At 43.9% G+C, this 25,480-nt stretch overlaps 1 protein-coding gene across 6 annotated transcripts in view; it reads left to right on the top strand.

Moving 5' to 3' along the window:
* Sox5 (SRY-box transcription factor 5) overlaps window positions 1-25,480 on the top strand; it is a 944,504-nt gene that overhangs the window by 47,656 nt on the left and 871,368 nt on the right. The window contains exon 1 of one of the 6 annotated variants that reach the window (XM_085839786.1): window positions 23,212-23,940. The exons of the other annotated variants lie outside the window; for them this stretch is intronic. The gene's annotated coding sequence lies outside the window, so the exon portion shown is untranslated. Of the gene's footprint in view, window positions 1-23,211; window positions 23,941-25,480 lie in introns of those variants that run through there. 6 annotated transcript variants of the gene reach the window in all.

Here is a 25,480-nt window from a genome sequence, read left to right on the forward strand (position 1 = left end):
GGTTAGGTTTGTGGATGTTGGGTGCATGTGTATCTGTAATGTGATATATTCCTTTCCGACTGCCCCCTGCATCATTGTGCAATTACTTTATCTCTACCGGTAGTTTTGAGTTAGAAGACTATCAGGTTTGTCCCATTTGCAAGAAATATCTTTTTCCATCCATTGCCTCAGCCTGTGTGGATTTAGTTACGTTGTGAATCTCCAGTAGCAAACAGGTTTGGATAATTGAATTCTGGGGTTTTTTTTTTTGTTGTTGTTGTTTCGTTTTTTGTTTTTATTTTTATTTTTTTTAATGCATTCATTCACCACACGCCTTTTCATTAGTGAATTTGATGTATTCACACTACAGTGAATATTGATAAATATAGGCTTTTCATTGCCATTGTATTTGTTGTTTTTTATTCATTGTTGAGTTCTTCTAATTGAAGGTTTTTCTGGAGGGATTTGCCTAACTTTTTAACTCTTTACTTTAAATACACACGTGCATTTCCTTTGTGGTTAGTTCAAGGCCTGCATTAAATATACTTTTGTTATCAACTTCTACTTTAAAATACCTTAGCAGTTTAAATTTGCATGTAAAGGAACTGTACTGTAATGTCTACTGTACACTAACAAAATATGTATGTATTAATCTTTTAGCGTGTAGTTAAAAGTATTTTATACATACCACTTCCTCAGTAGAGTAACATGCATATGTACATATTCCTTTTTATTGTTAAATCTATATTTTCATGTTGCTATTTAGTATGAGAGCCTTTCTATATGACTAATTCCTTGAGATTTCTCTGTAAGGCAGGTCAGGCACGAAGTACCCTCAGTTTTTGTGTGCCTGTGAAAACCGTCTCTTCCCATTTAAAGTATAATGTTGCCAGGTGTCTTAGAACTGGCTGGCAGGGTTTTTCCTCTAGCCCTTCACATTTATTGTTTTATTCTTTCTTAACTACGAGGGTTCTGATGAAACCTCCCCGGTTAGCTTTCTCCGAGCTCCCTGCACACGTGAGCAGTCCCTGTTCTCTGCCCTCAAAACTCTGTGTTTTGACTGGTAATTTATGCTTCTCAGTAGACTTCAGAGGGTTGATCCTTTAGAGTGAACGCTGAGCTTAGTGAATCTGAATGTACATTTTCAGAGAGACCACTTAAGCGCAGACAGACCACATCTCTCCTCTGTCCAGTGGTCGTTTTGCCCTCGCAGTGGCCTGCAAAGCCTCAGTGCTTGGCTCCTGTTGCCCGCTCCATCTCATAGCTGGATGCTGGATTCATCTCATAGCCGCTCCATCTCATAGCTGGATGCTGGATTCATCTCATAGCTGCTCCATCTCATAGCTGGATGCTGGATTCATCTCATAGCCGCTCCATCTCATAGCTGGATGCTGGATTCATCTCATAGCTGCTCCATCTCATAGCTGGATGCTGGATTCATCTCATAGCCGCTCCATCTCATAGCTGGATGCTGGATTCATCTCATAGCCGCTCCATCTCATAGCTGGATGCTGGATTCATCTCATAGCCGCTCCATCTCATAGCTGGATGCTGGATTCATCTCATAGCCGCTCCATCTCATAGCTGGATGCTGGATTCATCTCATAGCCGCTCCATCTCATAGCTGGATGCTGGATTCATCTCATAGCCGCTCCATCTCATAGCTGGATGCTGGATTCATCTCATAGCTGCTCCATCTCATAGCTGGATGCTGGATTCATCTCATAGCCGCTCCATCTCATAGCTGGATGCTGGATTCATCTCATAGCTGCTCCATCTCATAGCTGGATGCTGGATTCATCTCATAGCCGCTCCATCTCATAGCTGGATGCTAGATTCATCTCATAGCCGCTCCATCTCATAGCTGGATGCTGGATTCATCTCATAGCTGCTCCATCTCATAGCTGGATGCTGGATTCATCTCATAGCTGCTCCATCTCATAGCTGGATGCTGGATTCATCTCATAGCTGCTCCATCTCATAGCTGGATGCTGGATTCATCTCATAGCTGCTCCATCTCATAGCTGGATGCTGGATTCATCTCATAGCCGCTCCATCTCATAGCTAAATGCTGGATTCTCCTGTTAGTTGGCCACATTCATGGCCGATGCTTCTCAGATACTTCTGGTGTTGCCCAGTGTGCTGATCTTGGCCTTACAGTGTCTTCTAGGTGCTTCTGTTAGTGATAGCTCTCTTTAGGTCAGCCCTCAAATACACTCTCTCAGTGAGGTCTTCCCTGGTGACCTATCTGATAGCCAAGCATTAAGGCCTGAGTTCAGATACCCAGCACCATGTAAAAAGCAAGGCATGGCCCTTGTGCTGCTGGACCTCCAGTGCTGCAGGCAGTGGACACAGGAAGATTGCTGAGACTGACTACCTGACAGCCTAGCCATAAAACCATGAGCTCCAGGTTCAGGGGGAGACCTTGTCCAGGAGAATCAGGGGGAGGGTGATAGGCACCCTCCTTCCTCTTGTCTCAGCCACTGCGTTTCCTCCAGCACACATCCCCGACAGTCGGTCCTTACCTTAACTCATTAGAAAACCCATAAAAGAACCATAGCGAATCACTATATAGGATGTAGAAGTTGTGTTTCCTAAATATTAATACAAATATCATGTTAAGGAAGTAAAACAATTTAAAATAATGGTTTTGGGGAAGAAAACCTTACAGGTGTAAAAGAGAAGCATATGGTTGACTAGAGATTGCCAATGAAATTGACAGATGATTAACATTCATTAGAACTTTTAATTAACACCTTGGAAAATTCCATAAAATGATACTGTATGTAAATGAGTATGTGTGATAACTGGGAGCATTCTCTTACCTGTTTTATAGAGGGGAAAAATGGATCACAGAACTGCTTATGATAACGATTTCTTTCGCCCTGGGTCTGTTTCAAGCGTTATCAGCTTGTGTCAATCATGCCAATTCGAGCTGCCAATAATTCTAAATATATTTGGCTGAGATGTAAGTGATTCTCCGTGCTTTCTGGAGGCAAGAAAAACTACCTTTTTTTTTTTTTTTTTTTACTTGCTTGTCACTTCTTTTTTACAACATTTCCTGCTTATGCAACTGTGGAAGGGTTTGGGCTCTCGCAGAACGAGAGCTTTTCCAAGCTGCTGTAAATCAGACATGTTGAAACTGTGGTTCGTAAAACTCATGTTCGAGAAATGATATCTAAAACAAAACTGGAGGCTGTGAGACGCTGACTTCGTGAAGGCTCCACAACGCTCAATTGTACTTCCTCCTGCGTGGTCAAACTGCATTTTCAATTTGTAGTTTGCAAAGGTGAGAGGGGCAATTTTTGTCTGGACCACGGTGATAATTAACACAACAGAGGATATATATATATATATATATATATATATACACACACATATATATATATATATTAAATAATGTATATATATGTATGTATATATATCAGTATATTTTAGTAATATTTCTTGAGATAGGATCACATGTAGCCTAGGCTGGCCTTGAACTCTCTATGTAGCCAGAGATGACCATCCTTCTCTGAGCCTCCTCTTCCTCCCGGCTCCTGGCAGCACAGGTTTATGTGCTCTGACACCCAGTCTCTGCTCTACACGGGACTGAACTCAGAGTTTCTGAGTACTAGACAAGTGCTCTACCAACTGAGCCACATCTCTCTCCATTACATCTCTTAATCATTTCTGAATTTCTTAAATAACAACCTTAGTGTTCCTGAGAGAATTCCGACCTGAGTTTACGTCTCTGTTTCACCGAGGAGGGTTGTAAAAACATAGAACTATGGTTTTTAAAATTTTATTTATTTATTTATTTATTTATTTATTTTGGATAGGCCTGTTTGGTTGCTATTAGATACCATGCTCGGCCAGGTTTAGATGGCTATTAAATATCTAGAGTAATCAATAAGGACTGGGATTATTGTCACAAGTGGTGAATCCCTGATGTCCTCTGAGACTGAGGAGGCGCTCCTTTCCCTTTGCCTGCTACAATTACTGTACTGGCTTTCTCTGCATCTCTCTTGTGCTAAGTTCCCCTCTCACACCAAGTTCCCCCACACACACCAAGTTCCCCCCACACCGAGTTCCCCCACCCCAAGTTCCCCCCACGCAGAGTTCCCCCCACACCGAATTCCCCCCACACCGAGTTCCCCCCACAGCAAGTTCCCCCCACACCGAGTTCCCCCACCTCAAGTTCCCCCCACACCGAGTTCCCCCACCCCAAGTTCCCCCCACGCAGAGTTCCCCCCACCTCAAGTTCCCCCCACACAGAGTTCCCCCCACAGCAAGTTCCCCCCACACCGAGTTCCCCCACCTCAAGTTCCCCCCACACTGAATTCCCCCACACCGAGTTCCCCCCACAGCAAGTTCCCCCCACACCGAGTTCCCCCCACACTGAGTTCCCCACCACGCCAAGTCCCCCCAACACCACTCTCATCACCATCTTCTTGCACACACTCCTTCTAACTCTTGACTCTGTGCCTATTGCCAGTAATAATCCTCCCACCTACTGGGCTGTGTGTGTGGTGTGTGTGTGTGTGTGTGTGTGTGTGTGTGTGTGTGTGATGGAGGATATGTGCTGTTTAAGGATACTTCTCTTGCTCCATGTGTTTAGAATTTATTAACTGGCTGTCACAGTGTTGCCTCCTGACCCAAAGCAAAGGAGCGTACAACTTGATATTGTAGCCATTTAACTGGGGGAAGTTGCCAGAATCTTTGCTACATGAATTAGACATCAAGATTGAAATCACTAAGGGTGATCAGTTACAAAATGCCCTGCTTTGAAAGCTAATGTATGGTTTAGGTATTGTATTTAAGTTCTTTGGAATATTTTCTTGTTTCCTAGCTTAATGTTTATTAAGTATTGTGATTTTAAATCATTTTCTAGATTAGCTAAGGGAGTTAAAGCCTTGGAACCAAAATAAGAAAGCTTTAAAGACACAAAAGAACAAATTTGTATTATTATTTTTATCTCTCCTAGCGTTAGGAGCCTAAATGTTTTGGAGCTGAAGCATAAAGAATGCAGGGAGAAACAAAAAAAATTACATCGAAAATACCAATTAAGCATGAATGTTGCCTGATTTATAATTCCATGCACAGAGATTATAAAGAAGAAATACCATGTGTGAGGAATGAGATGCTCTGAAGTTGTAGTTCTGACTCTATAATTGAGAATAATCCTGCTGAGAAAGAAAAGAGACTCAGGAGAAGGGGCAGTGCTCTCAGGGGCTGTGAGGAGCTCACAATCCGAAGGAGCACATGCCGAAGACAGAGGCCAGGTATGGCAGAGCTCAGCCTGGACTGCAGTGCTGGGCTTGCTGAGGGAAACAAGAAGTAACTGATGACAACCATCCATCCCTGTTCACACCACAAATGTTCATGAAGAGACCCTTTCATCACTCAGACCATCTCATTCATAAAATATGACGGGGCTGCTGGGGCTGGGGTGATCTCAGTTGGTAGAATGCTTGCCTAGTTTGCAAACTCTCGAAGTCATGGGTTTGAATCCCAGAACCACAGAAAACCAGGTACGGTGGCACACACTCCCTTACATAAAGAGTTCCATTTCATCCTGAGCTAAATTACACCTTGTCTAAAAAGATAAATAATAAAAATATTTAAATACATTATACACATACACGAGTTTAAGTTTACCTTCCTGTTCCACCTTTTTAAACCTGGGGAGTAATAACAGAAAAAACAAACGTAGAATTGGAAATTTTTGGACAGTTCTGTTCGACTGCTATTAGATAACATGTTTAAACATTGATGCGACCCCTGAGCCCTGCAAATCTTCTGTCATAACTCTGGGCTTTAATACCAAATAGACATGGCTACTGAAGCTCCACTCAGTCTTGCTTTTCTCTCCAAAGTAGGAAGCAGAATGCAGCACTTCCGTTCCTGCCTCCAGGTTCTTACCTTCGCTCTCGTCCATGACGGTGCATAACTGTAAACCAGGTACACCTTCTTGGATGCTCCAGATGTGCAATAGGTGCAATAGGTTAGTGCGTGGTACTTATAGGACAGATACACCGTCTAGCCCCTCAACCTGCTTTTAGTCAGTGTTTTATCATGTAACAAAGGTGCAAAACAGTGTACAGATGCCAAGCTTATACAACGGAGCCACTTTCCCCACCTGAGATTAGAAAAGACGTTAGGACCTTGTCTTAACTACATAACACACTCACGCTTACAGCACCAGGCCAGTGTGGGCTGAGATCCTCAGGCCACCGCTACAAGATTTACGGGTGGAAGTGGGCAGTTGCTCATCAGAGTTGTAAGAAAATTCTGGACAAAGATATATAGACCAGTGCTGTGGTTTTCAAGTATTGTAAAATATAACGTTGGCACTCCTGGATCAATGGGGCAGTAGATATTCTGTGTTTATAAAGAGCTGGTTATGGTTTAAGAAGAACAACTTGGATGGATGGATTAGCCTACTCTACTGGGATAGCCTCATTTAGGTTTTTTAAAATACTATATGTTGCTTGGAGAACTTCCTGTTCTCACCTTTCCCATCCCCATCTTCCTGTCTCTCAAACCCAAGGAGTCCAATTTCTATTTCCCAAATATTCTGGAGAACGGAGCCTGTCCCGGAGCCGGGTAAACCTGCAAAGGGAAACTATAAAGAAAAACGGACCTTTCTTTCCCAGAACTAGGAAACGCCGATGCCTCTGCCATTAGGGGCAGGGATATGTATCCACCTTTTGTCTGGCTGGAGCTTGTTGCAGGTGTTATGTATGTTCTCATACATGTAACTGCCCTGCTGCGTGCAGAAAATAGTTTCCCACCTCCGGCACTTACAGTCTTTCTGTCCCTCCTCTCATGAATATCCCTGATCCTTCTGGGGAAGGGTATGATATGTGTGTCCCACTTAGAGCTGATCACTGCAGAGTCTTACTCTTTTCCTACACTAACTAGTTGTATGATTTCTGTATTTATTCGTCAGCATTTACTGCAAGAGATGCTCCGATCTATGGGCAAACCAGTAAGTCATTTGTGTTACATGGCCGCAGGGTCTCTTGGGAGAAACTGCAGTAAAATTGGGACTAGACCAGAGATTTCCTGAGTCCTTATTCAGCATTCTCAACGACCTCAGCCAATACACTGGGATGATCAAAATCTTGGGCCAGAATAAAGATACAGTCATAGCAGTTACAAGTAAAGCTAGCTTTCTTATATGCAAGCTTCTAAATACTTTATGTTTATCGACCCATTTAGCCTTTCCAGTGATCCATCCAACATCTTGATCAACAGGAATCCTAAGAGATTCAAAACAAAAAAAAATCTTTTATAAGTCATATGGGCTAGAAGCAAGACTTGAACTAGGAACACACATTTTTTTCTTAACTACCATTTTGTTTCATTGGTAATGCATTTCATTGCATTACCTTCATAATGTTTTATTCTTATTAGCTCCCCTCTCCTACTTCCCTCCCTGCCCTCTTACCTTTCTCTCGTGGGCCACGGCGCCTCCCCAGCAGTGACCCCTTGGTTTCCTATCTCATGTATTTCTCCTCCTTACCCTTTCTTTTCTCAGGTACATTTTTACTTTTGTGACCTAAAAAAAAAAACATGCAGTTTTTGTGTTTCTGAGTCTGGCTTATTTCCCTTAGCGCAATTATTTTTGGCTCTCTCTCTTCCCGTGAATGTCATGTTTTTGCTTATGACTGCACACATTCCCTCAGGTGCATGCCCCACACTTTCTTCATGTATGTGTGTGGATGAGCATCTAGGCCAATCCCACTTCTTGGCTGCTGTGACTGGTACAAGACGTAGTGCACATGTGCATGTACTTCTGTCAGGGGACTTGTGCTCCTTTGGGTCTATACTCAGAAGTTACAGCTGTGGTACCCACACTTTTAACTTATATGCCATGTTGTCTTTGAAATAGAGATGAGGCAAATTCCTATTGTACTGAAATAACATGACAGGGCCATGAGTTAGTTGTCTTGCTAGTCTTTAAATATTTGACAAACTTTCTCAGTTAGGAAGATTTGGAGATGATAGCATGAGATAGTAAGGTAGACTTTTGGCAGACTGAACAATTGAACTCATAGATAATGGATTAATCAATTAATGTTAATGTGGACTCTGGCCTTAGTCCTTTCATTGAGTAACTGTTGATAACTTCAACTGGTTGGTTTTGCTAACTTGACACATACCTAGACATATCCAGGAAGAGAGAAACTCAACTGAGGAAATTTCACCCTCAGATTGCCCTACAGACAAGGGTTGTAGGGAGGGGTGGGTCATACCCTTGGTTACCATAGGAAGGTCCAGCCTACTATGGATCGCCTCATCCCTGGGCCTTCTGCCATGGAGTCTATTGCAGTTCCTGCCTTGAGTTCCTGCCCTGACTTCCTCTCATGATGGACTGTGATCCAGACTTAGAGGCCCAGAAACCCCTTTCCTCCCCAAGTTGCTTTGGGTCATGGTGTTTCATCACAGAGATACAAAGTAAACTATACATGACTTTTAAGTTTACATGTCAATGGGTTAATTCATATATTTAATAAAATATAAGGATTCAATTTTCAGATAAATGTAATAGTAGTATATAATGCTCAAACAAGGGCAAACATCTTGAGAGGGATCACTGGGAAAAATGAAAATGTAAAGTAAAGGTTTATAAGCCACTGGCCCGTTGGAGTTTCTGTAAGAAGCAACTGGCTAATTGTTGAAACACTGAATGCAATTAGATCCAGAAGGCTGAATATATTTGAAAACCAGGAAGGTGGGAGAGACAGGAAGCCTCCTCTGTGCTGCCTTCAGACGGCTGACAGAAATTAAACCACCATTTACCACAATGAAATGTAAAACTGTAAAAAGAAAAAAAATCCATCTATGAGAGTCTTACTATAGAAAGTGGGGAGGTTTTTATCAGAGTCAGAATTACATTAGAAAAATCTCCTAAGGTTTCCTATCTTTAAAATTGTATAGTTCTATAATTTCACAAACTTGTCATGACAAATTGAGGAGATAAGAGGAATTAGCTTTGGGGGGAAATAGCGTGCTTGTGAGTAAGTGTGTGTGTGTGTGTGTTTTCAGACAGATCAAACAAACTGGCAGTTTCGAAGACTAATTAAAGCCACAATGGGGAGTGGCTCTGAGCTTTTCTTCTCCAAGCCTTCTATGATCTTCTGAGATAAGCACAAAAGTGTGTAACATACCATGACGGTAACATACCATGGCGAACCCGACCTGTATGTTTCAGGAAAGAGCAGACATATATCAGTCCCCACTTGTTCCCACTGCTGTGGGGTGTTTAGGAAGCGAAACTTACCAGTGTACACATACGACTCTGACCCTTTATGGAATTATATATTGGCAGCCCATCTGTGAGAGGGACCCCATCCAGCTCCTGAGGATCTGACAGCAGAGCTGGTACTAAATTTCAGATTATTCTGATAAGCCCTCCTCGATGTATGCATTTTTAAGTTGCGTTTCCACAGGACAGGATGGTATAAATAGTTTCTACTTGCTTTAGATGTCATTCTGCAGCTTTCGAATAAACCTAAGTGTTAACCTAACCAGAAATCCTTGGTTCTGTCGATTCAGGAACTGAGTTCTAGAACATGGCTGTCCACTCCCTAAGGTCCTTCAGTGCAGTTGGTGTCTACTGCAAAGATCGGTGTCTGTCTCTTTCACCAGCCAGTGGCATCACCACTCATTCCATGTTCTGTCCTCTCTGTGTCTTTGTTTTAAATACTTGATGAGCAAAATTCAGGAGGCAAAGAAGGTGCATGCACCCACACCATCTCTACAAGGCTAAAGGTGTTATCTTTAAGTCTTAAGTATTTTGCAGTCTTATTAAACACTGACATCCAGAAATAAAATAAGAGGGGGTTGCTAAACGCTTCCGGTGCAAATGGGCTGGATGGAGGTAGGATTCTGAGCTTTGTTTCAGAGAGGATTTAGATAGAGTCTATCAGCAGTATCTCAGCAGCTACATAAATATCCACTGATTTATGTAGATTCCAGTCTCGTAGTTACACCTGTGTTTTAGGATAGCTTTTAAACCGGGCTGTCTCTTAAGACCTCTCTCTGCTCAGCGAGTGTCACTCACCAGGAGTCAATTCAGGCTGCAGCCTCTGCCTGCAATGCTGGTCATTCTACTCCAAGTCATTGCTGTCCTGTCTCTAAGGATTTAAAATTGTCTTTGGATTATGTTATCTACCCTTCCATGTGGTTGGCATACAGAGTCACATAGTGTTGGTTCATTGTTTGAAACAACAATTAAGGCAATTTTGGGTTTAATATGGAAAATGTATCACTATTTTGAAATGTATTACAGTGATTTTTTTATTATGCAGATTTCCACATGAATATCAGGTTCACTAAGGTCTGAAAGGGACGCGGATCAGCTGTGTCAGTGAAGAGCTGTGGGACTCACCTCTCTAAGTGTTTGAAAATCAAGCTAATAAATGTTTTATAAAATGTATACATTTTAGGAGTAGTCAGATTGATACAATATGAGCTGATAAAATGTTTCTGACTCATCTCCCCCCCCCCCAGTAGTTCCTATTGGCAACATGTAAGTTGGCATAGAAATTTAAGGTATCCTGGCCCTTTGGGCATTGAGGTGATAAAAGAAGAAGCTGATATTTAAGGTATTACCAAAATGCAGTGTTTAATTTAGAAATTTAAAGAGCATGTGAATTTAAAAGTGACAGATGAATATTTGAAAAGGAAATTCCAAATGGAATGTATTCTTTTCTTTTCTTGACTTGTGTGACTTAAGAGGTGGGAGTGGGTTGGGGCAATTCTGACAAGCCAGGTGCTGTGAGCCAGCCAAGCCTGGTGCAATAAGATGCTGTGGGAATTTTCTTTTGGGTGGGAGAATGGTGTGTGTGTGGGGGGGGGCAGACGACCCGTGTGACTTGGAAAGCAAGTGTGCTCACCCCAGTGATGCCCTGGGCTTCTCTGTCTTCATTCCTTCTCGGAAGGAACCTTCCTGAGGACACTTGTTTCTTGGGGTGGGGGTCACTCTTGCTCTTGAGTTCCCTGTGTAAAATAGTTTTACATGTGCCACATGATCATACTGGCATCTGACATGTGATTCCTGCCTTCAAGCCTCACTTCTAGTGCCTTTAGACTGATTTGAGCTACCTCTTCATCGGAATCTCCTGAGGATTTTAACTCTTCATCAGCATGAAAAGTTCGAGGGCCACGAGCCAGGCATGTATCGTCAGGACACATACACATGTGTTTCTGATCACACGGAATGGCCCAGCTGGTGCCAAGGCTCTGCCTAGTATTTGCTTATCTGCCTGGCCTTTACTTCCTGCCTGGCTTTTCACTTCCTGACCCCTCCTTGAGGTGTTTAATTTAATTTGTCTTAATCAGCCTTTGGGGCCATGACTCTTTTTAAGATCACTGAGCATTTGAAAATTGGAACCAGTCGATTGAGTCATGGAGAAACAGACCTCCCTTGCAAGCTCCTGTGGTCTCGGTTCGGGCACAGTGTGGTCTCGGGCAGCTGACCTGTGCTTCTCCGCTCTGTCCTGCTGGTCAGGATCGGCCTCTCACGTTATGTACTCACGCTATGTTTGTAATGGCTCCCCAAACACACACTGCTCACCTGCGTACTGGTGGCAGACAGCAAGAGGAGCGAGCATCTCTTCTGAGCATAAATCCAGACATTTGTTTCTGGAGTTGCCTGATTGTGGTGAGATTAGCTTGGCAAAGTTAATCCCAGCAAGTCTCAGTCTGACGGGATCATTTCCTCCTGCTCCATTGACCCATTTTTATTTTTAATTTACCTTTAGGGCATTTTCTGCATTCATTAATACAAACAGTGAAAAAGCAATTAGGCATTTTTGTCCTAATACTTGTGGTTAGTATTCTTAGCATTTATCACTATACTAACACGGGAAGGGCTGGGGTCACTGGCTCAGCCTTGTGTGTCTGTGCACTGAGATCTGGTCACAGGGTTAAGTGATGGTCCATCTGACACGGTTTCAGTACTTGATGTGGATGAAGCCAAAATTGCTGGAGTGACTTCTGATCTCTCACCGGTTTGGATGCCAGGATTGCATGCTTTGGTGACTACTTACTGGGTTCCTGGCATGTTCATGATGCATCATGCCCCAAGAAAAACTAGAAGTTCATCTATTAGTATTATTTATGTGCTACAAAAACATCCTCAGGCTAACAACACCACCCTCCTTTTTGGTATATCCATGTATGTTTGTGCATGCCTGCGATTGAACATGGGTATACATGTATGTTTGTGGTCGTGGGCGCACATGTGGAGGCCAGACGACAAACTCTGCCATTGCTTCTCATATGCCATTTACATTATGTTTTATTGTTATTACTTGTTCGTTTGTATGTATATGTATGTGTGTGTCTCTGTGTGTAACACATATATACGGCTCAGAGAGCGAGTTGTGGGAGTCTCTCCTTCTACCCCTTGCATCTCAGAGATGCCGCTCAGGTCTTCAGGCTTAAGGCCAGACACCTTTGTCCACCAAGCCATCTTCTTAGCCCTGTCACCTTCTGCTTAATAATAATAATAATAATAAATTATAATATAACATAATACTAATAATATTGACAATATCATTAATTATCATTAATAATAGTTAATGATAATAATAATTATTAATTTTCTGACACAGGGTCCCTCATTGGGTCAAAACAGTGCCAAACTGGATAGAATAACTAACCAGTGAGCCCAGAGACCCATCTGGTTCTGTCTTCTTAGTTTTAGGATTAAAAGCACAGAGATTCATGCTCAGCTTTCTTTAAATGTAGTTTCTGAAGGATGGAACCTAAGGCCTGTGTCCTTGCAAGGACTTGAGTGACCTTAACAAGCCCTGCCTGTGCCTTTTATTGTCATTGCCAAAATCATCCTGGTTATTTGGTGTTCAGATAAGAATTTAGGGAGCACTGTCGAGGTGGGGGGTGAGGGGGAGAGGAGAAAGTGGCTGAAGCAAAGGAAAGAAAGTCCTCCCAAAGTTCTGCATAAAATGCAGTGGACGGAGCTCAAAGTGGGCGCTTGGTGCATACTATCTTCGGAACACTTTAAACCAAAGGATGGCCCGTGTGGGACTTTAGAATTGAGTGTAACCTTTCAGAATAATACAGTTCACATGCTTCATTTTAAGACCCAGGAAAGAATAGAAAGGTTAAATGACATGGTCACGGTCACACGAATAGTGGCATTGTGGGGCTACTTATCTTTATTTTTAGGTGAGAAAAGTAGGCCATTTGCCTCGGAGATCTGGTAGAAAGGCCAAGATCACCAGGTACCTCAGTGTTGGCCAATGAACGGGCCATTTCCTAACTTTGCTTTTTCTCATTTTCTATATTTGACAGGACAGCTGCTCATCTTTTCTTGAATCTCTCTGTTCTTTGAGTCTCTATGGCCACGTGGTCTCCTCCCTTCCTCGGAGCTTCGTGACTGACAATGGGTTTCATTCAGAGGCCTCCTTAGGCTCTCTCTTCCTGATGTGGATCCTCCGGAGGTCAGCCCTCAGTTCCTTGCACTCTTGACATTCTCTCTGGGTAACCTTAGCATTTCTGAAGTATTTATTGAGTCCCACACCGTGGTAGTCCGTGGATAATGGCAGGCACGTGAGCCATGCGGCAAAAGGCTCACACTGCTTTCTAATGCTTCTGCTACTGTCTCGATTTGAGTGTTCTTGGAATCTATAGCCGCCGTTGAGATGGATGCCCTGGATCACACTGGATGTCCGGAAACCTCAACTCTATAAGATTAACGCAGCAGTTCTCCCAAGCCCCGCCCCGCCCCAACCAGCCCCGCCCCGCCCCAACCAGCCCCGCCCTGCCCCAACCAGCCACGCCCCACCCCGCCCTACCCAGCCCAGCTCAGCCCAGCCCTGCCCAGTCTGAAGTTCTTTCTGAATTTCTTTTCTCAAGGTCAGGTCACGTAGTGGGTCCACCAGAAAGTCAAAAACCCACTCTAAGTCTACTCTCTCCTTTCACAGTGACTACGCTCTAGCCTCTAGGCCCTTGACACCACCTCCTGCCCTCCCCTGCCCTTCGCTTAGCCTGAGATCACCGCTGTTAGACTCCCATCTCGGCTTCATTTTGAAAGCTTGCCCTCTTTTCTACAACCTCCAGGAGATCCTCTCTGCTTAGGACTACTTCTGTGATGGCCTAGAGAGTTGATGGTGGGAAGGTAGCCATAGCCATCTCCACGTAAAGCCTGCCAGCGTTGCCGAGCTCTGGAGTGGAGCACGCCAAAGTTCCTTCCGCAATCTGGCCCTAGCTCCCGTGTCTGCCGTCCCTACCTAAAAGCTTGCTGTTCCCTGACAGCACCATCCACGTCTCGCATCCAAGTACTGGCTTGTACCGTTTCCTTTAACTGGAACATCACGGCCCTACTCATGGCTGCCTGCTCTGAATCATAATGTCTTCCTCACAATTCCACTTCAACCTTGTGTCTTACAAGCGTACATGAACAAACACACATTGATAGCTACATGCATATGATCTTAAATTTAGTCTCCAAGTATAAGGTAAAGCATGCCATGGTCTTTTGGTTGGTTGTTTGGTTGGTTTTTGGCTCTTGGAGATGTCTCTCTGCATAGCTCTGGCTGTCTTGGAACTTACTCTGTAGGCCAGACTCTGTAGCCTCGAACTAATGAAAATCCCCCTGCCTCTATCATATGAATGCTGGGATTAAGGGCATGCTGTGTTTTAAAGTCTGGCCTATTTCACTTAACACAATGACCTTTGTTTCCATCAGTTTTTCCTGTCATTGCTATGATTTGGATTTTTTTATAGAGGGATGAAATTCTACTGTGTTTATGTGTCACCTTTCTTTATCCATCTTTCTGCTGATGGGCACCTAGGTTGGTTCCACTTCTAGGATTTTCTGAACAGTGCTGCAGTCAACAGAGATGGACAGGCTGATTAAACTTTGATTCATTCATCTCTGTCACCCTTTCTTTCTTTTTCTTCCTTTCTTCCTTTCTTCCTTTCTTCCTTCCTTCCTTCCTTCCTTCCTTCCTTCCTTCCTTCCTTCCTTCCTTCCTTCCTCTCTCTCTCTCTCTCTCTCTCTCTCTCTCTCTCTCTCTCTTTCTTTCTCTCTCTCTTTTCTTTTTCCTGAGTTATTTTAAAGCAAATTCAGGGCATCATATAATTTACCCTCCGTTTTATTAGATGTTCTAAAGACAATGACAGTATGATTTTCATTCAAATCAGTGTTACTTCAGATTTCTCACTGATGGTGGCCCTTCCTTCTCACCGATGGCGGTCCCTCATTGAGCTCTGATTCTGAAGGACAAATCTCCATGTTGCACATACCAACTTTGCTTGATTGTGTTGCTCAAGTCCTCTCTCTTCCTCTATTGGCCCCACCCACTCGTTGCAGAACCAGGTCACTAGGTCACGGGAAGTATCGCATGCTCTGCAGTCTTTGTCTCCTTATGGCGGTAGCTTGTTTTTGTACCTACTCTATTACCTAGAAATAGAAATTCCCTTCGGAGGTTTGGTTGAATTCAGACCTGCCCTCCCTGCCCTTTCCTTCCCCATTTTTCCTCCTCCTCCACTCCTCTTCCTCCTCCTTCTCTTTCTTCCACCTAACCATCTGAGTGTTTACCCCGACCAGCTGGTCCCCTTGGTAACAGCCTAGCTCTGCATCATAGTCATCATCAGTCTCACTGTGCAGCTCTGGTTGAATCCATTGATGACCATCACCCATTGTCTATCATTTCACCGAGGGCTGTAACATTCATCAATGATCATTTTATTATTTCTGCCACATCTACTGGGTAGAACTTTCCTGGGGGGGGGGAATGGTTTGGGGGCCATCAAGATAGCTCATCACACGAAAGCCCTTGCTTGATGCTTGCTTCCTGAGTTTGATCTGGAGAGATGGAGAGATCAACTCCAGAAAGTTGTTCCCTGACCTCCACGCGCATGATGTAGAGGCACGCATGCAGACACAACGCATATACAGAATTGTGTTTTCTTGGCTCTGATCATCTGACTGCCAGGGATTGCAGGGCACAATGGAGAGTGGGAGGGAAGGCTAGTGCTAGTTCTTTGATGATCTGCCTAGTTTTTCATCCTTCAGGACTCCCATTTCCATCCTTTCATTTGTTCAGATGAATAGATTCCATCCACCAGAATCTGCTATTAATTTGTGAGCAATATTAAACACAATATTAAATATTAAATTCCCTTGTGGGGATATCTCTGTACCGCACCCATCAAGTCTGCCTGAGTACCGGAAGTACTGAGTCTTTTACCTGAAACTTCACTTCATCTTGGATGACCTGGGCAACAGCAGTGATGCTGTGAGCAGCTGGCAGTATACAAGCTACCCCAAGCATCGACTGTGGGATGTCCTTCCCACTCCTCAAATCATTACTGTGTCTCTTTTCCCCAGTGGGGTACCTTTAGAAACTTGAATGGCACTTAGAGTATTTCTGTCCATTTTTAGAGTTTTGATAATTGTCTTTCTCTTTTCCTTTTTGTAAAAAAAAAATCCACATAATATATTTGATTATATTATTTTTCTTCCCTCAGTTCCTCCAAGATTCCCCTACTCAACTGCATGTTCTTTACCTGAAAAAAAAAAACAAAAGAAAGAATTAAAAGGCACACATACAAACAAACAAAAAATGAAGTCCATTTTGCATTGTTCAACTGCTCCTGAGTATGAAGCCTGTCCTGGAGTATGGTTGCTATACCCAGGGGGCACTGCCTTGAAGAATTCAGACTCCTTGGCCCAGGAGCTATCAATTGCAAATAGCGTCTTGGTTAGGGGTTGGACTCATATTTTCTTATTCCTAGTGATTTGTCAGAAAGTATTTACTTTCTGGTTCTGATATAACTGCAACGAAATGGGCCGGACAGGATGGTTTACATAGAAATCTGTCATAAGCAATATGGCTCCAGGGCACTGTGTTTGTGTGACCTCACTCAGGTGTTGAAGCCCTGATTTCCATTGCACGAAGTTTGGAGGTGGAGGCCTTGGGAGGGTGTAAAGAATAAGGTTGGGTCCCTCATCAATGGGGTCAGTGCCCTTATCAGAAGAGGCCAACAGGCTCACTTTCCACACCTGAAGTTTCCCTATCTGAAGTATGGAGTGTGGAGAAGCACCCTCTCTACAAAGTCAGATCTGGCCATCCAGACTTGGCACATGGGTTTTTCTGTTTGTTTGTTTTAAATCATTTAAGGCACCTGGTATATGGCGATTTATTATACCAATGAAACTATAAGACGGCATCATGAAAAAGATCAGTAAAGACTAACCTGGGATGTTGTTCTGATTGTTAATAAAAGGCATGTGTGAGTGCCTGTCTGTCTGTGTGCATGTGTGTATGTGTGTGTGTGTTTAGCAATAATAATAAAGACAGGAACATCAAGTTGAGAGGGAGTGGGATGGCGCATGAGCAGGACTGGAGGGAGGACAGTGGAAGGAAGAAACGATGTAATCATATTTTAAATAAAAATTTAAGAAAGTATATTTATGAAGAACTGGTCTGTATGACATAAAAAACATGACCAACACAAGACTTTCAATGCGTTCTTCTCCTGTGTGTCCTTCTGGAGAGCCATGCCTCACAGTAGAGTAAGACCTGCTTTTCAGAACTTAAAGATCCCATGAACTTATATTTAAAACCTCTGCTAGACGTTTTCTTTAATAGAAAAACTTTATTATGCCCTCATCATAGCCTTAAAGTGCCTGAATCTCAGGAGAATGCCTTTAGTCTTCACAGCCAGAACTGGAAGAAAACACATTTCTGCTTGTGTGGAATTTGGAAGACATTTCTCTGATGTAGAATGTGATCACTCTGTCAGCCTTTCAGACAGGCTAGATCTCTTGTGATGGCTTGTGACTTCTGCTCATTGTGTGAACCAGAGGTGCTCACTGGAGTACAGCCATAACAAGCCTCACTTTTACATCCCTTCATCTGCAACAGGAAACAAGCCACACACATAGAAATCAGTTTCACATATTTGCTGCTTGAACCGAGCTATTCGAGTGACACCCCACTCTTCAGTGAAGTGTAACTCCTATTTTTCTTGTAACCTATATTACTGTACCTATCCATAAAAGCTTAAACAGGGTAGGTAAGAAGAACACTACCCTAATTCAGACTCCAGACGATGGAAGGGAAGAACTCTGTCCTTAGGTACTGGATGTGGGAGGCAGGGCCAGGGTCACTGCTTAGTGACAGTGAATTGTGGTTGATCCATCTGGCTACTGCGGTGGAGACTTCTGTGGCAGATAAGGCAGTGAGTCATGAAGCGAATGGCATGCATCCCTGTACTGGCTGGGTTTGTGTCAACTTGACACAGCTGGAGTTATCACAGAGAAAGGAGCCTCCCTTGAGGAAATGCCTCCATGAGATCCAGCTGTAAGGCATTTTCTCAATTAGTGATCAAGGGTGGGAGAGTCCATTGTGGGTGGTGCCATCCCTGGGCTGGTGGTCCTGGGTTCTATAAGAAAGCAGGCTGAGCAAGCCAGAGGAAGCAAGCCAGAAGGTAACATCCCTCCATGGCCTCTGCATCAGCTCCTGCTTCCTGACCTGCTTGAGTTCCAGTCCTGACTTTCGTTGGTGATGGACAGCAACATGGAAGTGTAAGCTGAGTAAACCCTTTCCTCCCCAACTTGCTTCTTGGTCATGATGTTTGTGCAGGAATAGAGACCCTGCTAAGATAATCCATATTGATTATATGTGTCATATGTGAGCTTCATTCATTCACTCCTAATGAGACCATCTAGAAATCCCCCAAACTAGCAAATGTAATAGAGGCTTAAGATGACCAGAAACGAACACCCTCCCCAAGTTCAAGCAAAGGTTGGCCATTTATTTTGAATGATTGATGCCCCTCCCCCATCTCCTCACGTGTAAAATGGGTGCGACGATCATTGACCCCCCCTCACAGGGATCTTTAGCAGACTCAGTGAGTTAATAAGCATGGATTTCTTCGCACAAAATGGAGTCAATGCACTTCAGATGTTCTGGGGAAGAGGGGAGGAGAGATTAGGACACACCTGTGTGGGTGGAGCATGTTTGGAAGAAACACACACCACCACCATCCAGTGCTCTGGTGGGAGATAGAATCTTTTCTTCAAAAAAAAATTGGTTATTTTATTTAATTACATTTCAAATATTGTCCCCCTTCCCAGGTTCCCCTCCGCAAACTCCCCCTGCTTCTATGAAGGTGCTCCCCACCCACCTACCTACCCACCCACTCTCACCTTGCCACTCAAGCATCCCATACACTGGGGCATCTATCTAGCCTCCATAGGATCAACAGCCTCCCTTCCCATTGATGCCAGATAAGGCCATCCTCTGCTACATATGCAGCGGAAGCCATGGACCCACCCATGTGTACTCTTTGGTTGGTGGCTTAGTCCCTGGGAGCTCTAGGGGATCCAGTTAGTTGATATTGTAGTTCTTCCTATGGGGTTGCTATCCCCTTCAGCTCCTTCAGGCCTTCCCCTAACTCTTCCAGTAGGGTCCGTGGGCTCAGTCCAATGGTTGCTGGCCAGAATCCACCTCTGTATTGGTCAGGCTCTGGCAGAACTTCTCAGGGGACAGCTAGCTATACCAGGCTCCTGTCAGCAAGTGTTTCTTAGCATCAGCCATAGTGTCTGAGTTTGGTGTCTGCAGATGGGATGGATCCCTAGGTGGGGTGATCTCTGGATGGCTTTTCCTCCAGTCTCTGCTCCATTTTTTGGTTGACAAATGCAGGTCGATAGACTCTTAAAGCAAGTGTGACACGTGAGGCTTGGGTTTCCATTGTAACAAGTTCTTCCGGTGCATATGGCATTGAGACCCTGTGCACTGACTGTCTTAAGACACTTTCCTAGTTGTTTGGCTGACTCAGGTGTGGTCCAACTTAGCAGTGAGAGACTGACTGGGCTGTGCTTTTGTCTTCAGAGCACCTGCGTTCTCTGAGCGTGTTTACAGGTTTGATGATGAGGACTGTCTACCTTATGGCTAAATATGGACATATTCAAAAGAAGTGCCAGTTACTTTCAATTGCTCACAGAACTGTCGTCTTGTTACTTTTAATTTCCATCACATCTGCTCTCTTACTTGGATCACTGTCCTCTAAGAGGCTCCCTCCTCTCTTCTATCTCCTGTTTCATTCCCTTCTTTCTTCACTCCAGATAGAAGGCAGAGTTCTCCACACTGACAGCTTTCAGCTCCAGGCCTCTTGAGTCTGATAATGAGGGGCGTTCCTATCTGATAATTCCTAGGCATTCACTGGACTGGGTATATGCAACCATTTTATTTGAATAGTCAGTAGCCAGTCAGCAAGATGGACGTAGCTGGGCTTCCGCTTTTCCAGAGGCCAGCACGGACGGACCAGAGCACAGTCAATTCTTTTGGCACAAGTGAGCCCCAAAGTCCATAATGAAGATCCTCACATTTTCACCTTGTTTCTGGATGACTCTCCTCTCCAAACATCATTTGCAGACCCTGGGCTGGGAGGTCTGTACTTAAATAGTTCTGATGCCCCACCCCTGCACTTCATCTTATCTTAGACGAAGCCCGAGAAACAGAAAAGGTGAGATCAGCCAGTGTGGCTGGAAACACTGCAGTCAAGACTTGTTTGGATGAGCTCGAGGTTCAGAGAGCTGGGCTTCGAACCCACCCATGGAGGCAAACTCAAGCCATGGCAGTTTCAATTTAGGGTGGCGAGAGTCTGAGTTCATGTTGGCACTACTACCACCAGCCAGAAACACCAAGGGCGCTCAGCTTGCTTACATGGTTGTCAGCTATTTTGGGGTCTACCATTGAGACTGGAAAACATGGTAGATTTTTAAAAATAATGCACCCATGGACAATCGAGTGTCCTTGTATTTTTGTGGAATGTTATAAACTTTTAAACTTTCCTTCATGCATATTTTGATAACAACTACTTGTTTTCTCAGACTCCCTGGATTAGATATTGGTTTAAACAGAGACTTCTGAGTGACTTATAACTTAAAACATCCTCTAAATGTCTGTGTCTATATTTTGGAGACATGATTTTAAGAGACCCTAAAGTGATCTCTGGTTGTTTATACTGAGTAGGTAAAGCATTTAGTCTTGTGGGACTGGGCACAGTGGAGCCATTGGGATGCTCTAGAGTCCTAGTTTAGACACGGTGTTGATGTCACTGAAGTGTAAACAATGATAGGTTAAATATTTCTGCAGAAAAATTAGACTATAGAGTAAGTGGCCGAGTTGATTTGAGTAGTTACTGATTTACATTAAGGGGTCTGACTGGAGGCAGAGCTGCAGAGAGAACCAACCCAGAGCCGTAGTAGGTAAAGATACAGCTTTCTCTTTTCAGTTGTTTGGTTGGAAGGAACTTTGAATCACAAATTTGGGAGACACAGACTCTGGTTAGACAGTCTTGATTATGTTTCCCTTCATTCAGACTGTGGTTTCCCATGGGAGTTCACTTCATTGATCTCACTGTAGGCTCCTTCATACCATGCCTTTTTTATCCTATTCTTTTTTTTTTTTTTTTCAGAACTTGCTTTGACATGATCTTAGACTTACAGCACAATGACTGAGATGGGCGAGGGCTACTGCACTCTGATGCATCTCTGTCTCTGCTTCTTCCTTTATGGGTAGGCACACCCAATGATCAATTCCCACCATCTATAAGGTGCACCGATTCTATAACTTGCATTAATTCTATAAATCACATAGCTGCTATCAACTTCATTCATCCTATAAGCATCATTAATTCTATGAGTATTTGCATCATATAGCTGATGAGCTAATAGTGTTTTTAATTCATCAATGAGATTGTTCATATTTGACCCTGGGAACTCTTTAGGTTCAATTCCTCTTCTGGTGACCCATCCCCTTTCTCCCCCTCCTTCTTCTCCGGCCCAGGTTTTCCAGGATCGCCTCTCTTCTCTGTCCCACCACTGGGGTCAGCCAGGTTTTTTAATAGTTTCCCTTGGGTTCAGTTCTTTACCAATGCAGATCTTTAGACACTAAAATCTTGCCCTATGAATTTATGAAAAATAACTGGTTTGAGATGGTTTTAAAAAGAAAGAAATATTAAATCAACCAATCAGAGTGTTCAGAGAAATATGAGTCTGGGGAAAAGGCTGTATTTCTAGTCCTGGGTCCCAGGAGCCCTTGGGAGTTGGGATGTTCTTTGTTCTTCCAAACTGTGAAGAGTTTAGGGAAGTGCAACGAGGTCTTCCCCTAGTTGCCCAGAAATCTTTGCCATCGATGTAACTTTATAAGCAATCCATGGTTTTCCTTCTTCTCCACGTGCGCTATCAGCTAAGACAGACAGCTTGCCAATGAGGAATCCTTTCTTTCCAGCACATTAAGTACAGAAGGAACACAAGCAAAAGTGGAGGCAAAATGCAGCGTATAAAAGGTCCTCTCAGCTAAGAGTGCTCTGTGTTCCTGTTTGGAGGTGAGAAGCCAGCTCCCCATTCCTCACTGCACACAGATGCATCATCTTCTCCATTTCCAAGAGACTCATTCCTAACAACCAAGTGCGCATCGTGGTGGGAAATAATGCAGATTCAACAAGATCACAACCTCCGTGTGAAAACTGCTCTTAATGAGGTGCTGTGTATGAATTAATTAAATTAGTTTGCCCCTCGTGTGGCAAGCCCTGGTTAGCGTTTAGCTGCTTCCCTAATTTATGTGTGTAAAATCACAGAGCAGCCTCGGCCTTGCTTGTTTTCAGCAAAGAGATGGTCTCATTTGTAGGAAGACATTATCAATCAGAGGCTGCTGTGGGCCCAGCCTCCCAGCTCTGACGAATGAACGAACGTGGGCTGTCGGAGCCTCTGGTACACAGCACATCCTGTGACCAGAGCGGGGGAGGGCGCCTTGGCCGGAGAAGGGTTGCATCTCCAGTTGCTTCTTGTCTAGCGAATAGATAACCAGCTTTGCTGCTTCCTGTTTGTTGGCATGTTGGAGGCTTTCTGATTATCCTTTCTTTAAAAAAAAAAACATGCAGGGTATGAATTTAAAGTGAAAAGGATGTGGGATGCTGGTCTCTTTTTGTTGGGGAGAAAGCGAAGATTGTGCATTCTGTATTGGAAAGGTGGTCGCTAAGAACTCCCAACAATGGATGAAGGCACAATGGTACAACTGGCTGAGAGATGGAGGGTTTGAAAGGCAATATTCTTCAATGTGGGAAAGTAATAAAATGTCAAAATGAACTTCAATAGAAAAGCTGTTCTGTAAGGAAGGGGGTGTGGCTTTTGTGCTGCTGTCAGGGTGCGGGATTTGTTCTCTTTTCATTCTGATAAAACTCTTTTGGTGTATGTTTTTTTTTTTTTCCTCCTCAATTCAAACAGTTGATACTAGTGTTAATTTAAACTCCCATGTGTTTACATCCTCAAGTCTTTTGAAGAGAACCCACCCCATTTTTTTTTTTTTTTTTTTTGTTATCTCGGAACTTTTAAGGACAATGTCACCACTTCTAAGACACACACACACACAGGGTCCACAGGCTCGTCATTTGGATTAAGAATAAACGAGTGCAGAATAACTCAGAGCACCATTAGAGATTTATATTTGTTTCCATGCAGCTACATGATAATTTTGAAAAAACAAGTGTTTCTTCTCAGTCACTGACCACGCACTTTGTAAAACATGGCTACAGAGCGGTGCTTGGCACAAAAGGCTGATGATGGAGGTTCCTGCCAGGCCTCGAATCCACGGTAGAGCTGGACCTAGGATTTCAGGTTCTGACTTCTCTCTGGTCATCAGCCGCTGATCTGCTTGATTTCCTCCGAGAATTTCAGGCCAGAGGAAAGAATGCCAGAGACTCATTTCCAAAGAGATGAGTCACCCGGGTGGCTTGACAGAAGGAAAGCTGTGTTTACTTTGCGAGGGTTTTTGAACAGATATGAGAGGAGCCGGTTTCGTCATTATTTTCAACTCGATGCTGCACAGCACAGTGCTTTCTGTCCCAACACTTAATGACACTAAGTTCACCATGCTTCCCTTCCCGTGACTCCTGGGAGATTTATATTTGAAAATTCAAAAGGTACATGTGTTGTGTGTGTATCAGTGTGTATGCTTGAGTGTGAGTGGGTGTATCAGTGCATGTGTAAGAGTATGTGTTTCTCTGTGTATATATGACTGTGTGCATATGCACGTGTGTGTGTGTGTGTGTGTGTGTGTGTGAGAGAGAGAGAGAGAGAGAGAGAGAGAGAGAGAATATAAGTGAATGTTCTTGAAGATACCGTTAGTAACCTTTATCTGGCGTCCTTAAATCTGGCTTCAGGCATTCCAGTACCAGCCTTAGCCTTGGTGTAAAGAACTTTGTGGGGGGGGGCAGGGGGGCTGGGGGGGCAGGGGGGGGCACTGTTCACAGAAATCTTCCTCTTTCCTTCTTCATGAAGGCTCCCTAATTGACCGAATTTCTGTATTCCTGTCAAAGTCTGTACCCTATACTGTTGGCTTGTGGCACTTTCTTTTCCTAAGAGATACAAGACGTTCCTCTCTAACACCTGTAGTATGAGCATTCAGTTTCCCTAATGTTCTTATTTAGTATTTCTGCACCTGTGAGCATCCGAGGTGTTGGGAAGAAGAGGGAGTGTCTGCATGGCCCTCTGGGGACGAGGAACTAGGAATAGGTGACCAACAAAAATCTATAGATACTAAGTTTATGCTCATAATATATTGGTTTGAACCCAGAGAACTATGATTGAACTATGCTTAAGGTGAGGAAAGAGACAATGTGGGTCACGAAGGATAAAGGGAGTTGGGTATATCTCTCTGGAAGATGCTGCGAAGCTGCAAAGGGAGAAGAGAGGCAAGCAAAGGCACTGGGGCAGAAAACTTATCTCCATGAATTCCCTGTAGAAGAGAAAAGTGTCCAGCCAGCTAAGGAGTCATAGCTGAGAGCTGCGCCCAGAGAGGTCAGCATGCCAGGTCACAGAGGGATTTGTGAACCAGCATAAAGGGTGTTGGTTTCCATGTCTTGGAACAGGATCAGAGAAAGAGCATAGGGATTTGTTTCTCTGAAGGTCATTTAGATCACCGTGATGTTTTGCATAGTCTGTGTTAAGTGGAAGGTCACAAACCCTTTTGAGTAAGAGTTAATCAGCGGCACAGCGGGGCAGAGAGGAGAGGGACAGTAAATATTTGCCAAGTTGTGAAATGGATGGAGCAGTGGGATTCCAAAGTGAATGATTTTAGAGACTTGGGATTCTACTGCAACCGGAAGTTCAGATTACACCCTTCCCTCCTTGCTTGTTTGTTTCGTTTCGAGACAAGCTATGTAGCTAAGAATGACCCTCAACTCCTTCTGTTTCCTTCTATCTCCCAAATACCAAGATGGTAGCCATGCAGGGTCGTACAAGGCTTTTTCAGATGCTGGGGCTTGAGGCCTAAGACTATGTAGGCACATGCTAGGCCCTCGACAAGCAGAGCTACCTGCCAGCCATCACACCTTGTTCTTGATGATGCTAGGGGCATGCATGATGTTTAGGAAGGCTGAGCACAGGGGTGAGCACGTAGGGCAGTGAGGGAAGAGATGGACCTGGGTGAGTGTGGGAGCCAGGGCGTGCAGGCTGGGTTCT

Source organism: Mus caroli, unplaced genomic scaffold (assembly GCF_978045245.1).
Source record: "Mus caroli unplaced genomic scaffold, Mus_caroli_1 scaffold_7, whole genome shotgun sequence".
In the NCBI taxonomy this organism is placed as follows: domain Eukaryota; kingdom Metazoa; phylum Chordata; class Mammalia; order Rodentia; family Muridae; genus Mus; species Mus caroli.